Here is a 14,051-nt window from a genome sequence, read left to right on the forward strand (position 1 = left end):
TCCCTCTCTCCGCCTCTCTCCCTTTTCACTCCCTCTCTCCGCCTCTCTCCCTTTTCACTCCCTCTCTCCCTTTTCACTCCCTCTCTCCGCCTCTCTCCCTTTTCACTCCCTCTCTCCGCCTCTCTCCCTTTTCACTCCCTCTCTCCGCCTCTCTCCCTTTTCACTCCCTCTCTCCGCCTCTCTCCCTTTTCACTCCCTCTCTCCGCCTCTCTCCCTTTTCACTCCCTCTCTCCGACTCTCTCCCTTTTCACTCCCCCTCTCCGCCTCTCTCCCCTTTTCACTCCCTCTCTCTCCCTTTTCACTCCGCCTCTCTCCCTTTTCACTCCCTCTCTCCCTTTTCACTCCCTCTCTCCGCCTCTCTCCCTTTTCACTCCCTCTCTCCGCCTCTCTCCCTTTTCACTCCCTCTCTCCGCCTCTCTCCCTTTTCACTCCCTCTCTCCGCCTCTCTCCCTTTTCACTCCCTCTCTCCGCCTCTCTCCCTTTTCACTCCCTCTCTCCGCCTCTCTCCCTTTTCACTCCGCCTCTCTCCCTTTTCACTCCCTCTCTCTCCCTTTTCACTCCCTCTCTCTCCCTTTTCACTCCCTCTCTCTCCCTTTTCACTCCGCCTCTCTCCCTTTTCACTCCCATCTCTCCGCCTCTCTCCCTTTTCACTCCCCTCTCTCCGCCTCTCTCCCTTTTCACTCCCTCTCTCCGCCTCTCTCCCTTTTCACTCCCTCTCTCCGCCTCTCTACCTTTTCACTCCCTCTCCCTCTCTAAGAACTTCCCATTTGAATCAATAAGGATTGCAGTTGTGGGTGACTATCTGGGTGGAGCAGACTGGGAGGCTGGTATTCTGACCTGGGCTGGAGCAGACTGGGAGACTGGTATTCTGACCTGGGCTGGAGCAGACTGGGAGACTGGTATTCTGACCTGTGCTGGAGCAGACTGGGAGGCTGGTATTCTGACCTGTGCTGGAGCAGACTGGGAGACTGGTATTCTGACCTGTGCTGGAGCAGACTGGGAGGCTGGTATTCTGACCTGTGCTGGAGCAGACTGGGAGGCTGGTATTCTGACCTCGGCTGGAGCAGACTGGGAGGCTGGTATTCTGACCTGTGCTGGAGCAGACTGGGTGGCTGGTATTCTGACCTGGGCTGGAGCAGACTGGGAGGCTGGTATTCTGACCTGGGCTGGAGCACACTGTGCTGGAGCAGACTGGGAGGCTGGTATTCTGACCTGGGCTGGAGCACACTGGGAGGCTGGTATTCTGACCTGGGCTGGAGCAGACTGGTAGGCTGGTGCAGTGTCATCAGGCTGTGTGGTGGAGGCCATCCTGTTCTCGGGTTCTGCTTGTGTTATGCCAACCACCAGGTCATTATTACCACCAGGTCATTATAACCACCAGGTCATTATTACCACCAGGTCATTATAACCACCAGGTCATTATAACCACCAGGTCATTATTACCACCAGGTCATTAGAACCACCAGGTCATTAGAACCACCAGGTCATTAGAACCACCAGGTCAGGGTATATGTGATCGCTTAGGGCCTCATGGCCACTAGTAGGGCATATGTGATCGCTTAGGGCCGCATGGCCACTAGTAGGGCATATGTGATCGCTTAGGGCCGCATGGCCACTAATAGGGCATATGTGATCGCTTAGGGCCTCATGGCCACTAGTAGGGCATATGTGATCGCTTAGGGCCGCATGGCCACTAGTAGGGCATATGTGATCGCTTAGGGCCGCATGGCCACTAGTAGGGCATATGTGATCGCTTAGGGCCGCATGGCCACTAGTAGGGCATATGTGATCGCTTAGGGCCGCATGGCCACTAGTAGGGCATATGTGATCGCTTAGGGCCGCATGGCCACTAGTAGGGCATATGTGATCGCTTAGGGCCGCATGGCCACTAGTAGGGCATATGTGATCGCTTAGGGCCGCATGGCCACTAGTAGGGCATATGTGATCGCTTAGGGCCGCATGGCCACTAGTAGGGCATATGTGATCGCTTAGGGCCGCATGGCCACTAGTAGGGCATATGTGATCGCTTAGGGCCGCATGGCCACTAGTAGGGCATATGTGATCGCTTAGGGCCGCATGGCCACTAGTAGGGCATATGTGATCGCTTAGGGCCGCATGGCCACTACTAGGGCATATGTGATCGCTTAGGGCCGCATGGCCACTAGTAGGGCATATGTGATCGCTTAGGGCCGCATGGCCACTAGTAGGGCATATGTGATCGCTTAGGGCCGCATGGCCACTAGTAGGGCATATGTGACCGCTTAGGGGCGCATGGCCACTAGTAGCCCCCGGATCCCCCCAAAACACGTTTTAGTGTGTGTTTTTTAGGAACTCTTTCTGGGTCTCTACTTAGTCTTGAGAGTTAGACTAGTAGATGACACAACTCTATCTGGGTCTCTACTTAGTCTTGAGAGTTAGACTAGTAGATGACACAACTCTATCTGGGTCTCTACTTAGTCTTGAGAGTTAGACTAGTAGATGACACAACTCTATCTGGGTCTCTACTTAGTCTTGAGAGTTAGACTAGTAGATGACACAATGTACCATTTAAACACGTGGTTGTTCCATCAGCAGTATGTTTCTTGTTATGCCAGTCAGTCACTCAATTAGCCATGTCGGCTAACATATTCTTTACACAGTAGTTTTATATTGAAACAATGATGCAACATGATGACTGGTGTGGAACTGATGTGTGTAGAGGAGACTAAAGAGGATGATGTCATAAGCAGAGGGAAAACAGGTCTTACCTATGTGGACGATCTTATAGCCCTCCTCAGCTTCTCTCTGATAGGTTCTCTCGATCTTCTTGAGGTTCCTCTTCTCCCACTTCTTATTTATCCAGCCCACAGCTCTCCTTCGGATACTTTTATCAGGTGGGAGAATGTCCTTCTTGTCTTCTTCCTTTTCCTCCTCCTCCTCTAAGTCACCCCTCTTGTAATTTTCAAGGAATTCCCTTCTTTCCTCTTCCACCATCTCCTCTCTTCTGTTTGCCTCTATTATCTCTCTCTCTCTGATTAAAGCTAAATGGCCTTTAACGGCTCTCTTTCTCTCCTCCTCTCTCTCTTCCTCTCTCTGCCTCTCCTCCTCTCTTAGTCTGAACATTTCTTTCTGTCTAGCAATTTCAATCTCTTGTTTTTTATCCTGCTCCTCTTGTTGTCTTGCCCTCTCCTGTTTTCTTTCCATCTCCAGCCGTCTTTCCTCCTTCTCCCTCCTGATTTGTTGTCCTATTTCTATGTGTTCTCGTTCCCCCTTCAACACTTCTAACCTTCTCTCTTTACGTCTATTGAAGACTTCCCGTGCTTTTGCTTTAACATTAACTACTACATGTTTCTTCATGCTTACTTCCTTTGCTCTCTCTTCTCTTTCCCTGTACTCTTCCTCTGCTTCCTTAATCACTTCATGCTTGTCTTCCATCTCTCTCTCCTGTTCTATCTCCAGTTCATTCTGTCCCTCAATTTCCCCCAAAATATTTTTCTGCCCCTCCTTTCTTCTTCCTGCTTCCTCCCTCTCTCTCATGATCATCTTTTCTTTCTCCATCTCTTTCTGTTGCCGATCTTTTAATTCCATCTCTCTCTGATTCTCATTGTCTTTCTCCCTTTCTTTCTCCTTCTCCGTTTGTTTTTGTCTCTCCTCTTGTTGTTGTCCTCTGTGTATCTCTTCTATCTCTCTCTGTGTATTGTTCTCCCTCTCTCTTTCCTCCTTCTCCATGTCAATTTGCTTCTGTTTACATCGTTCTTCTTCATTCTCTCTTTCAATCTCTCTCTGTCTCTCTTCTTCTCTTTCCATATTTTTCTGTCTCTTCTCCATTCTCTTCCTTTTGATCTCTCTCTGTTTCTCTTTTTCACTCCCTCTTTCTTCCTCTTCCATCTCTATGTGCTTCTGTTTGTGTCTCTCCTCTTCTTCTTCTCTCTCCATCTCCTTCTTCTTCTCATCTTCTTGTTGTCTCTGTTTTGGTATTTTCTCCATTCTCTTTCTTTCTATCTCTTTCTGTTTGTTGTTCTCACCCTCCATCTTCTCCTTCATGTCCATTTGGTTCTGTTTCCATTTATATTTGTCTGTTTCCATATTTTCTAATTCTATCAGCTGTTCCTTGATTTTCTTGAAGACTTCCTCCAATTCAGATGTCTTTTTGTCATTGATGAGGGCTGTCTCCATCTCCATCTCTCTCTCCACTCTATTTTTCATCTCCTCTTCACTTCGTCTCCAATCATTTTCTCTCTCTCTGTCTCTATCAAATGTTCTCTCTGGTTCAGTCTCGTCTTTCAATCTAATCTCTTCTTTCATTCTCGCAACCTCTCTGTCTAACACTAGTACATTTTGGTTAACCTGTTTCACTCTCTCATTCTGTCTTCTATACGCTTCTTTCGCTCTTTCAAATTTGATTTTGTATTGCATCTCTTTTGTTGTCATCTTTTTTCAGTCTCTCAACCTCTCTCTCTAACTCTTTCACCTGTTCGTTAACCAGTTTGACTTTCTCATTCTCTGCAATACGCATGTCTCTTTCTCTTTCAAATATGATTTCCTTTTCAGTCTCTTTCAATCTCTCAATCTCTCGTTCTAACACTTTTATCGTTTCTTCTGCCTGTTTCACTTTCTTCTTCATTTCTTGTCTTTCCAATTCTGCTTTTCTCTCCCTTTCCATCTCCCTTTCTTTCTCTTTTTCCCTCTCTCTTTCCCTCTCTCTTTCTGTCTCAATAGGTTTGTTGTTCCAGGCCAGTCTTGGTCGCTGATCCTCCATGACTTTCTGCCATAGCCTCAATCTCTCTATCTCTTGCTTAAATTTAAAAGGTTAAATTAGTGATAATCTATGACCAAGACATACTTTCAAAGCATTTGCAGAGAATGATACATAGAAATACAACTTAGACCTAGGTAATTGAATCAAACACTGAACAACATCAATAGCAGGGTCATTTTGATCAATTCATCTGGACAATTCATTGTCAATTAATGTATTGACATGGTTTGAAAAAATTATGAGACATTTTATGGAATCAATTATGTCCAAAATGTGTACAAATACAAACACACAACTAGCTTGCCCATTCAGTTAGGGGTTTGAGAAATTCCCGTTGCAATTTAATGTTGCCTCTGATGTTTCTGCTTGTAGAAATTACTCCTACAAATGATGTTTCACTAATGCAATTATTTACAACCTGCACAGATACAGTTGTCAACAACAACAACAGTAATGACGTTAATAAGGAAGTGGATATTCAACCGGCAGAAGAAAGGCGTAGGGGTTGAGATAAATGAAGGTTAGGTTTAGGACCTAGGGTTGGGTTATGGTAAAGGTTAGGTATAGTTTCAGTGAGGTTAAGGTAAGGGTTAACGTTTAGGAAAGGCATAAAAGTTAACATTGGGTTAGCATACTGCCGCCATTCATTTTCAGCCGGGTGAATATACACTGCCTTTTAATAATAACAATGACATGTCTTACGTGGGCCAGTTGTAGGTCCACCATCAGCAGCTCCAGCAGTTGTTTGAGTCTGTTGACTTCCTGCATTTTTCTCTGGTTCTCCCATTCTGTGGCTCTCTCTGCCTCTCTGCTTCTCTCTGTCTCGCTGCTTCTCTCTGCTTCTCTCTGCTTCTCTCTGTCTCTCTGCCTCCCTGTGGCTCTCTGCCTCCCTCAGTCTCAGGATCTCAGCCTTCCACTCTTTCATAATACCCCTTTCTACTCTTCTTCTCCTCCTTTCATCTTTCAAAAGGGCTCTGAGATGGTCTGTCTCAGACTGTAATTGTTCAATCATCTCGTCCTTCTCCGTTCCACCATTCCTCTTCTTCTTTTCCTCCTCCCAGAGGCACACTTGAAGTCTGTCCATCTCCTTCTTCTGATTTCAGATCGTTCGATCCTTCCCCCTCAACTCAAGCATGTGGGCTTCCTTCTCTGTACAGGTCTTCTTCTCTTCCCTCAGGAACTGAACCTCCATCTCTGCCTGCTTGTAGCTGGGTGCAAAGGAATGTCAACACATTATTTAGGAAGTGAACTCAGACAATTTACTACAATATTACAATAATAATGAAACTTCTGCTCAATTAAACTGCCTTTAATCACACAACTCACTCAACTGTGACTTACAGTACGTGAATGTGATGAGTTGACTGTCCATGATGGCCAGAGGTGGGTAATGTGTAGCTCTGGCCCAGGGCGTTAAGTACAGCTTGCAGACACTGAGCCTTCCTTCAGCAAGCCGCACATAATGCCCTGGACCAGAGCTAGGTTATGTGATGAATGACTTACAGACTGTTCCACATGATAGGAGGGGGTAAGAAGACAGTCCCAGTAGGAGACGGAGATCGTCCAGAAGAAGAAGAGGTGTCCATCTCCTCAGAGACTGCAGGAAAGGTCTACAAGTTTTATTTCTGGAAAATAAAGAGATGCCTTCGTTCAGCAACAATGTGTGTTTCTATGTTTCTGTCACTAGATGGCGCCATTGTACACAACATTTACTCACCAGGTCAGTGAATTCAGAAACAGCCTTCAGACTACAGTACTCAAGCTCTAGCCTACAACCCATCATGCATCAGCCCGACTAATATAATAATACCTCATCACAACTTCATAATCACAGTACACCTGGATTGTGTTCACAAAGTGTTTCAGGGTAGGAGTGCTGATCTCGGATCAGGTCCCCTCCTGTCCATCAAAACGTATTCAGTTTGATTTAAAAGACAAAACGGATTATTGATCAGCACTCCTTCTATGAGACTTTGTGAATATGAGCCTATGTGAAAGAACCTTTCTGGCATATGCTGGCTAGACAGTACACAGACAGACAGACAGATAAGTCAACAAGACAAACAGACAGAAGAGTAAATACAGATGGATTGATTGATAGCAACAGAAAAAAACAATTCCATAATTAATAATTGTATTTTATAAGGCTAGCTAGATAATGGCATAAAAAATATTTCAAATACATTTACGTTCACTTTCACATGTGTTATCTTACCATGACAGAATTATAGGTTAAGTAGGCTAGCGGATGGTTAATGTATTGTAAACTTTTGTAAATATTTGACTCACCTCAAATCACACTTGTCAAACAGCAGTTTTAGTGTGGAACCGAACAACATCTTCGGCATTAACTTTCTCTGTTCTGGAACTGTATTGTTGCGTCATTTGGAACGCTCGAGCGTCATAATCCGTTCACCGGCGCCTGCTTGATTGACAGCTAGGGGTTCTCCTGCGCATCAGTGTCCAAAAGTCGATATGGTTTAGCTACTCATTATTGATCAAGACACAAAATAATAACAGGACAGCCATAACTGTACAGACAAACATACAATCACAACAATTCCAATGAATTATAACCTCTTATTAGTTGGTCCCTGTGACAGTCAAATCCCAATAACCGCCTGCCTGTTGATTGTGGTGCTCTGTTTGGATTTGACCTCTCCGCTGTAGTAGTGATGGGCTTTCTGAGTCTATTCGGTGAGCCGGCACATTTGGCTCCGTTCAAGTAAAAGAGCGGGTTCATTTGGCTCATAAACGGATCTACCTTTAAAATGCTTAAAATAAATCTAGAACAATGAAAAAATTGCAAATATTCAATGTAAAAGCCAAAAGGTAGGCTACCATTAAGTCAGATCGTGAAATGCGGGTAAAAAATGAAGAATTCGTTTTTAAGCATGAAATAAATCCTCGTGGACCAGATTGACCCGCTCTCCACACTATTTATTGTTTCTGCAGTGAGGATTCACCCCCTTTAGATAATGATGTTGTAACTTATCTGTAGAAAAACGTTGTTCTGAGCTCAACAAGCACTAGTAGCAGTATGCAAATCAGAGAGACAGATGAATGGCTCTTTCACCGATGCAATGCGGCTCCAGACGTTCAACAAAAAGATCCGTTCAAAAAGATCCGTTCGTTCGTGAACGACACATCACCACGCTGTAGTTCTCCACCATTGCGTACCGTCAGCTGGAGGAGCGTTCGTCCAACTTCTCATCCAAGTAAATGGCAGCGGCGCATCATCCATCCGCTGAACTCCCAAGGGACTGCGAGGATAGTTTACGATGCAACAAGCGTTTGGGGAGTACATTCATTGAAACGCAATGAGTGTTTGTAAATTCTTGAGGGACTCTTGCTCCAGGGGAAATCTCAGCAGCGATGTCTCTGCTGTGCGTCAGAAGTAGGATATTTTTCTTCTTCGCTATGCTTATTATACTGTACACATATCTGTCACATTAATGACATTGCACTCAGGAAAGTTGTCTGTCGGCTATTGGGGAGATGCGCATAGCCCGTTGAGTTGTCACGTTCTAGTCCAAACATGACCTGGGATGTGAGAAGGGAGCTTTTCTATAACACATGTAGATGACATGGTGTCTTTATATGTGACCTGGGATGTGAGAAGGGAGCTTTTCTATAACACATGTAGATGACATGTTGTCTTTATATGTAGATTATATTTTGGTTTTATAGTTCATATTTGATTGATGATTAGGCCTATGACTTTTGATTCCACTTTGGCTGCCTTGCACCATATTGTCCTCTCTTGCTATATCTTACACTTTATGCCCTTGTGCAGATCTTCTCTCTAAACAATAGTCATGATAGTTTGAATGAGTTGAGTAAACTACACTGTTGTAATCTTGTCAGTCTGTACTGTACTGTCCCTGGAAGACACTCCACATAGTTCACCTAGATCCAGTCCCCTTTGTACCACTGGTCAACTAATTATCAAACCTCTGATTAGTGAATGAGGTGTGCTGGTGGAGGAATACATGATATGAACTGGTTAGGGGGAGGACAGGTTTGAGAAGGGAAAGACTAAATGGACTTTTCAGACCAACATCCCATTGACAGCCCGTCTGGCCAAAACTTGAAACTGACTCTAACCTAAACACTAACAAATACCAAACCTTTAAAGGTAGTCTCATCATGGGTGTGATTCAGACTGTAGTTTCTCCCTGTGTGTCCAGTAAACCTCCTCTCATCATGGGTGTGATTCAGACTGTAGTGTCTCCCTGTGTGTCCAGTAAACCTCCTCTCATCATGGGGGTGATTCAGACTGTAGTTTCTCCCTGTGTGTCCAGTAAACCTCCTCTCATCATGGGTGTGATTCAGACTGTAGTTTCTCCCTGTGTGTCCAGTAAACCTCCTCTCATCGTGGGTGTGATTCAGACTGTAGTGTCTCCCTGTGTGTCCAGTAAACCTCCTCTCATCATGGGTGTGATTCAGACTGTAGTTTCTCCCTGTGTGTCCAGTAAACCTCCTCTCATCATGGGTGTGATTCAGACTGTAGTGTCTCCCTGTGTGTCCAGTAAACCTCCTCTCATCATGGGGGTGATTCAGACTGTAGTTTCTCCCTGTGTGTCCAGTAAACCTCCTCTCATCATGGGTGTGATTCAGACTGTAGTTTCTCCCTGTGTGTCCAGTAAACCTCCTCTCATCATGGGGGTGATTCAGACTGTAGTTTCTCCCTGTGTGTCCAGTAAACCTCCTCTCATCGTGGGTGTGATTCAGACTGTAGTGTCTCCCTGTGTGTCCAGTAAACCTCCTCTCATCATGGGTGTGATTCAGACTGTAGTTTCTCCCTGTGTGTCCAGTAAACCTCCTCTCATCATGGGTGTGATTCAGACTGTAGTTTCTCCCTGTGTGTCCAGTAAACCTCCTCTCATCATGGGTGTGATTCAGACTGTAGTTTCTCCCTGTGTGTCCAGTAAACCTCCTCTCATCGTGGGTGTGATTCAGACTGTAGTTTCTCCCTGTGTGTCCAGTAAACCTCCTCTCATCATGGGTGTGATTCAGACTGTAGTTTCTCCCTGTGTGTCCAGTAAACCTCCTCTCATCATGGGGGTGATTCAGACTGTAGTGTCTCCCTGTGTGTCCAGTAAACCTCCTCTCATCATGGGTGTGATTCAGACTGTAGTTTCTCCCTGTGTGTCCAGTAAACCTCCTCTCATCATGGGTGTGATTCAGACTGTAGTTTCTCCCTGTGTGTCCAGTAAACCTCCTCTCATCATGGGGGTGATTCAGACTGTAGTTTCTCCCTGTGTGTCCAGTATACCTCCTCTCATCATGGGTGTGATTCAGACTGTAGTTTCTCCCTGTGTGTCCAGTAAACCTCCTCTCATCATGGGTGTGATTCAGACTGTAGTTTCTCCCTGTGTGTCCAGTAAACCTCCTCTCATCATGGGGGTGATTCAGACTGTAGTTTCTCCCTGTGTGTCCAGTATACCTCCTCTCATCATGGGTGTGATTCAGACTGTAGTTTCTCCCTGTGTGTCCAGTAAACCTCCTCTCATCATGGCTGATTCAGACTGTAGTTTCTCCCTGTGTGTCCAGTAAACCTCCTCTCATCATGGCTGATTCAGACTGTAGTTTCTCCCTGTGTGTCCAGTAAACCTCCTCTCATCATGGGTGTGATTCAGACTGTAGTTTCTCCCTGTGTGTCCAGTAAACCTCCTCTCATCATGGGTGTGATTCAGACTGTAGTTTCTCCCTGTGTGTCCAGTAAACCTCCTCTCATCATGGGTGTGATTCAGACTGTAGTTTCTCCCTGTGTGTCCAGTAAACCTCCTCTCATCATGGGTGTGATTCAGACTGTAGTTTCTCCCTGTGTGTCCAGTAAACCTCCTCTCATCATGGGTGTGATTCAGACTGTAGTTTCTCCCTGTGTGTCCAGTAAACCTCCTCTCATCATGGCTGATTCAGACTGTAGTTTCTCCCTGTGTGTCCAGTAAACCTCCTCTCATCATGGGTGTGATTCAGACTGTAGTGTCTCCCTGTGTGTCCAGTAAACCTCCTCTCATCATGGGTGTGATTCAGACTGTAGTGTCTCCCTGTGTGTCCAGTAAACCTCCTCTCATCATGGGTGTGATTCAGACTGTAGTGTCTCCCTGTGTGTCCAGTAAACCTCCTCTCATCATGGGTGTGATTCAGACTGTAGTTTCTCCCTGTGTGTCCAGTAAACCTCCTCTCATCATGGGTGTGATTCAGACTGTAGTGTCTCCCTGTGTGTCCAGTAAACCTCCTCTCATCATGGGTGTGATTCAGACTGTAGTTTCTCCCTGTGTGTCCAGTATACCTCCTCTCATCATGGGGGTGATTCAGACTGTAGTTTCTCCCTGTGTGTCCAGTAAACCTCCTCTCATCATGGGTGTGATTCAGACTGTAGTTTCTCCCTGTGTGTCCAGTAAACCTCCTCTCATCGTGGGTGTGATTCAGACTGTAGTTTCTCCCTGTGTGTCCAGTAAACCTCCTCTCATCATGGGTGTGATTCAGACTGTAGTTTCTCCCTGTGTGTCCAGTATACCTCCTCTCATCATGGGTGTGATTCAGACTGTAGTTTCTCCCTGTGTGTCCAGTAAACCTCCTCTCATCGTGGGTGTGATTCAGACTGTAGTTTCTCCCTGTGTGTCCAGTAAACCTCCTCTCATCGTGGGTGTGATTCAGACTGTAGTTTCTCCCTGTGTGTCCAGTAAACCTCCTCTCGTCATGGGTGTGATTCAGACTGTAGTTTCTCCCTGTGTGTCCAGTAAACCTCCTCTCATCATGGGTGTGATTCAGACTGTAGTTTCTCCCTGTGTGTCCAGTAAACCTCCTCTCATCATGGGTGTGATTCAGACTGTAGTTTCTCCCTGTGTGTCCAGTATACCTCCTCTCATCATGGGTGTGATTCAGACTGTAGTTTCTCCCTGTGTGTCCAGTAAACCTCCTCTCATCATGGGTGTGATTCAGACTGTAGTTTCTCCCTGTGTGTCCAGTAAACCTCCTCTCATCGTGGGTGTGATTCAGACTGTAGTTTCTCCCTGTGTGTCCAGTAAACCTCCTCTCATCATGGCTGATTCAGACTGTAGTTTCTCCCTGTGTGTCCAGTAAACCTCCTCTCATCGTGGGTGTGATTCAGACTGTAGTTTCTCCCTGTGTGTCCAGTAAACCTCCTCTCATCATGGGTGTGATTCAGACTGTAGTTTCTCCCTGTGTGTCCAGTAAACCTCCTCTCATCGTGGGTGTGATTCAGACTGTAGTTTCTCCCTGTGTGTCCAGTAAACCTCCTCTCATCATGGGTGTGATTCAGACTGTAGTTTCTCCCTGTGTGTCCAGTAAACCTCCTCTCATCATGGGTGTGATTCAGACTGTAGTTTCTCCCTGTGTGTCCAGTAAACCTCCTCTCATCATGGGTGTGATTCAGACTGTAGTTTCTCCCTGTGTGTCCAGTAAACCTCCTCTCATCATGGGTGTGATTCAGACTGTAGTTTCTCCCTGTGTGTCCAGTAAACCTCCTCTCATCATGGGTGTGATTCAGACTGTAGTTTCTCCCTGTGTGTCCAGTAAACCTCCTCTCATCATGGCTGATTCAGACTGTAGTTTCTCCCTGTGTGTCCAGTAAACCTCCTCTCATCATGGGTGTGATTCAGACTGTAGTGTCTCCCTGTGTGTCCAGTAAACCTCCTCTCATCATGGGTGTGATTCAGACTGTAGTGTCTCCCTGTGTGTCCAGTAAACCTCCTCTCATCATGGGTGTGATTCAGACTGTAGTGTCTCCCTGTGTGTCCAGTAAACCTCCTCTCATCATGGGTGTGATTCAGACTGTAGTTTCTCCCTGTGTGTCCAGTAAACCTCCTCTCATCATGGGTGTGATTCAGACTGTAGTGTCTCCCTGTGTGTCCAGTAAACCTCCTCTCATCATGGGTGTGATTCAGACTGTAGTTTCTCCCTGTGTGTCCAGTATACCTCCTCTCATCATGGGGGTGATTCAGACTGTAGTTTCTCCCTGTGTGTCCAGTAAACCTCCTCTCATCATGGGTGTGATTCAGACTGTAGTTTCTCCCTGTGTGTCCAGTAAACCTCCTCTCATCGTGGGTGTGATTCAGACTGTAGTTTCTCCCTGTGTGTCCAGTAAACCTCCTCTCATCATGGCTGATTCAGACTGTAGTTTCTCCCTGTGTGTCCAGTAAACCTCCTCTCATCGTGGGTGTGATTCAGACTGTAGTTTCTCCCTGTGTGTCCAGTAAACCTCCTCTCATCATGGGTGTGATTCAGACTGTAGTTTCTCCCTGTGTGTCCAGTAAACCTCCTCTCATCGTGGGTGTGATTCAGACTGTAGTTTCTCCCTGTGTGTCCAGTAAACCTCCTCTCATCATGGGTGTGATTCAGACTGTAGTTTCTCCCTGTGTGTCCAGTAAACCTCCTCTCATCATGGGTGTGATTCAGACTGTAGTTTCTCCCTGTGTGTCCAGTAAACCTCCTCTCATCGTGGGTGTGATTCAGACTGTAGTGTCTCCCTGTGTGTCCAGTAAACCTCCTCTCATCATGGGTGTGATTCAGACTGTAGTTTCTCCCTGTGTGTCCAGTAAACCTCCTCTCATCATGGGTGTGATTCAGACTGTAGTTTCTCCCTGTGTGTCCAGTAAACCTCCTCTCATCATGGGTGTGATTCAGACTGTAGTTTCTCCCTGTGTGTCCAGTAAACCTCCTCTCATCATGGGTGTGATTCAGACTGTAGTTTCTCCCTGTGTGTCCAGTAAACCTCCTCTCATCATGGGTGTGATTCAGACTGTAGTTTCTCCCTGTGTGTCCAGTAAACCTCCTCTCATCATGGCTGATTCAGACTGTAGTTTCTCCCTGTGTGTCCAGTAAACCTCCTCTCATCATGGGTGTGATTCAGACTGTAGTGTCTCCCTGTGTGTCCAGTAAACCTCCTCTCATCATGGGTGTGATTCAGACTGTAGTGTCTCCCTGTGTGTCCAGTAAACCTCCTCTCATCATGGGTGTGATTCAGACTGTAGTGTCTCCCTGTGTGTCCAGTAAACCTCCTCTCATCATGGGTGTGATTCAGACTGTAGTGTCTCCCTGTGTGTCCAGTAAACCTCCTCTCATCATGGGTGTGATTCAGACTGTAGTGTCTCCCTGTGTGTCCAGTAAACCTCCTCTCATCATGGGTGTGATTCAGACTGTAGTTTCTCCCTGTGTGTCCAGTATACCTCCTCTCATCATGGGGGTGATTCAGACTGTAGTTTCTCCCTGTGTGTCCAGTAAACCTCCTCTCATCATGGGTGTGATTCAGACTGTAGTGTCTCCCTGTGTGTCCAGTAAACCT

General features: G+C 46.2%; 1 long non-coding RNA gene across 1 annotated transcript; it reads right to left on the bottom strand.

The window, feature by feature from the left end:
- Window positions 1-5,612: 5,612 nt before the first annotated feature.
- On the bottom strand, window positions 5,613-7,147 carry LOC120036756. Its single transcript, XR_005474625.1, has 3 exons — window positions 7,028-7,147; window positions 6,242-6,363; window positions 5,613-5,946 (listed from the first exon to the last, which is right to left on the bottom strand). It is a non-coding gene; the product is annotated as an uncharacterized LOC120036756 (long non-coding RNA).
- Between the last annotated feature and the right edge of the window lie 6,904 nt (window positions 7,148-14,051).

Source organism: Salvelinus namaycush, unplaced genomic scaffold, assembly GCF_016432855.1.
Source record: "Salvelinus namaycush isolate Seneca unplaced genomic scaffold, SaNama_1.0 Scaffold147, whole genome shotgun sequence".
Taxonomy (NCBI): Eukaryota; Metazoa; Chordata; class Actinopteri; order Salmoniformes; family Salmonidae; genus Salvelinus; species Salvelinus namaycush.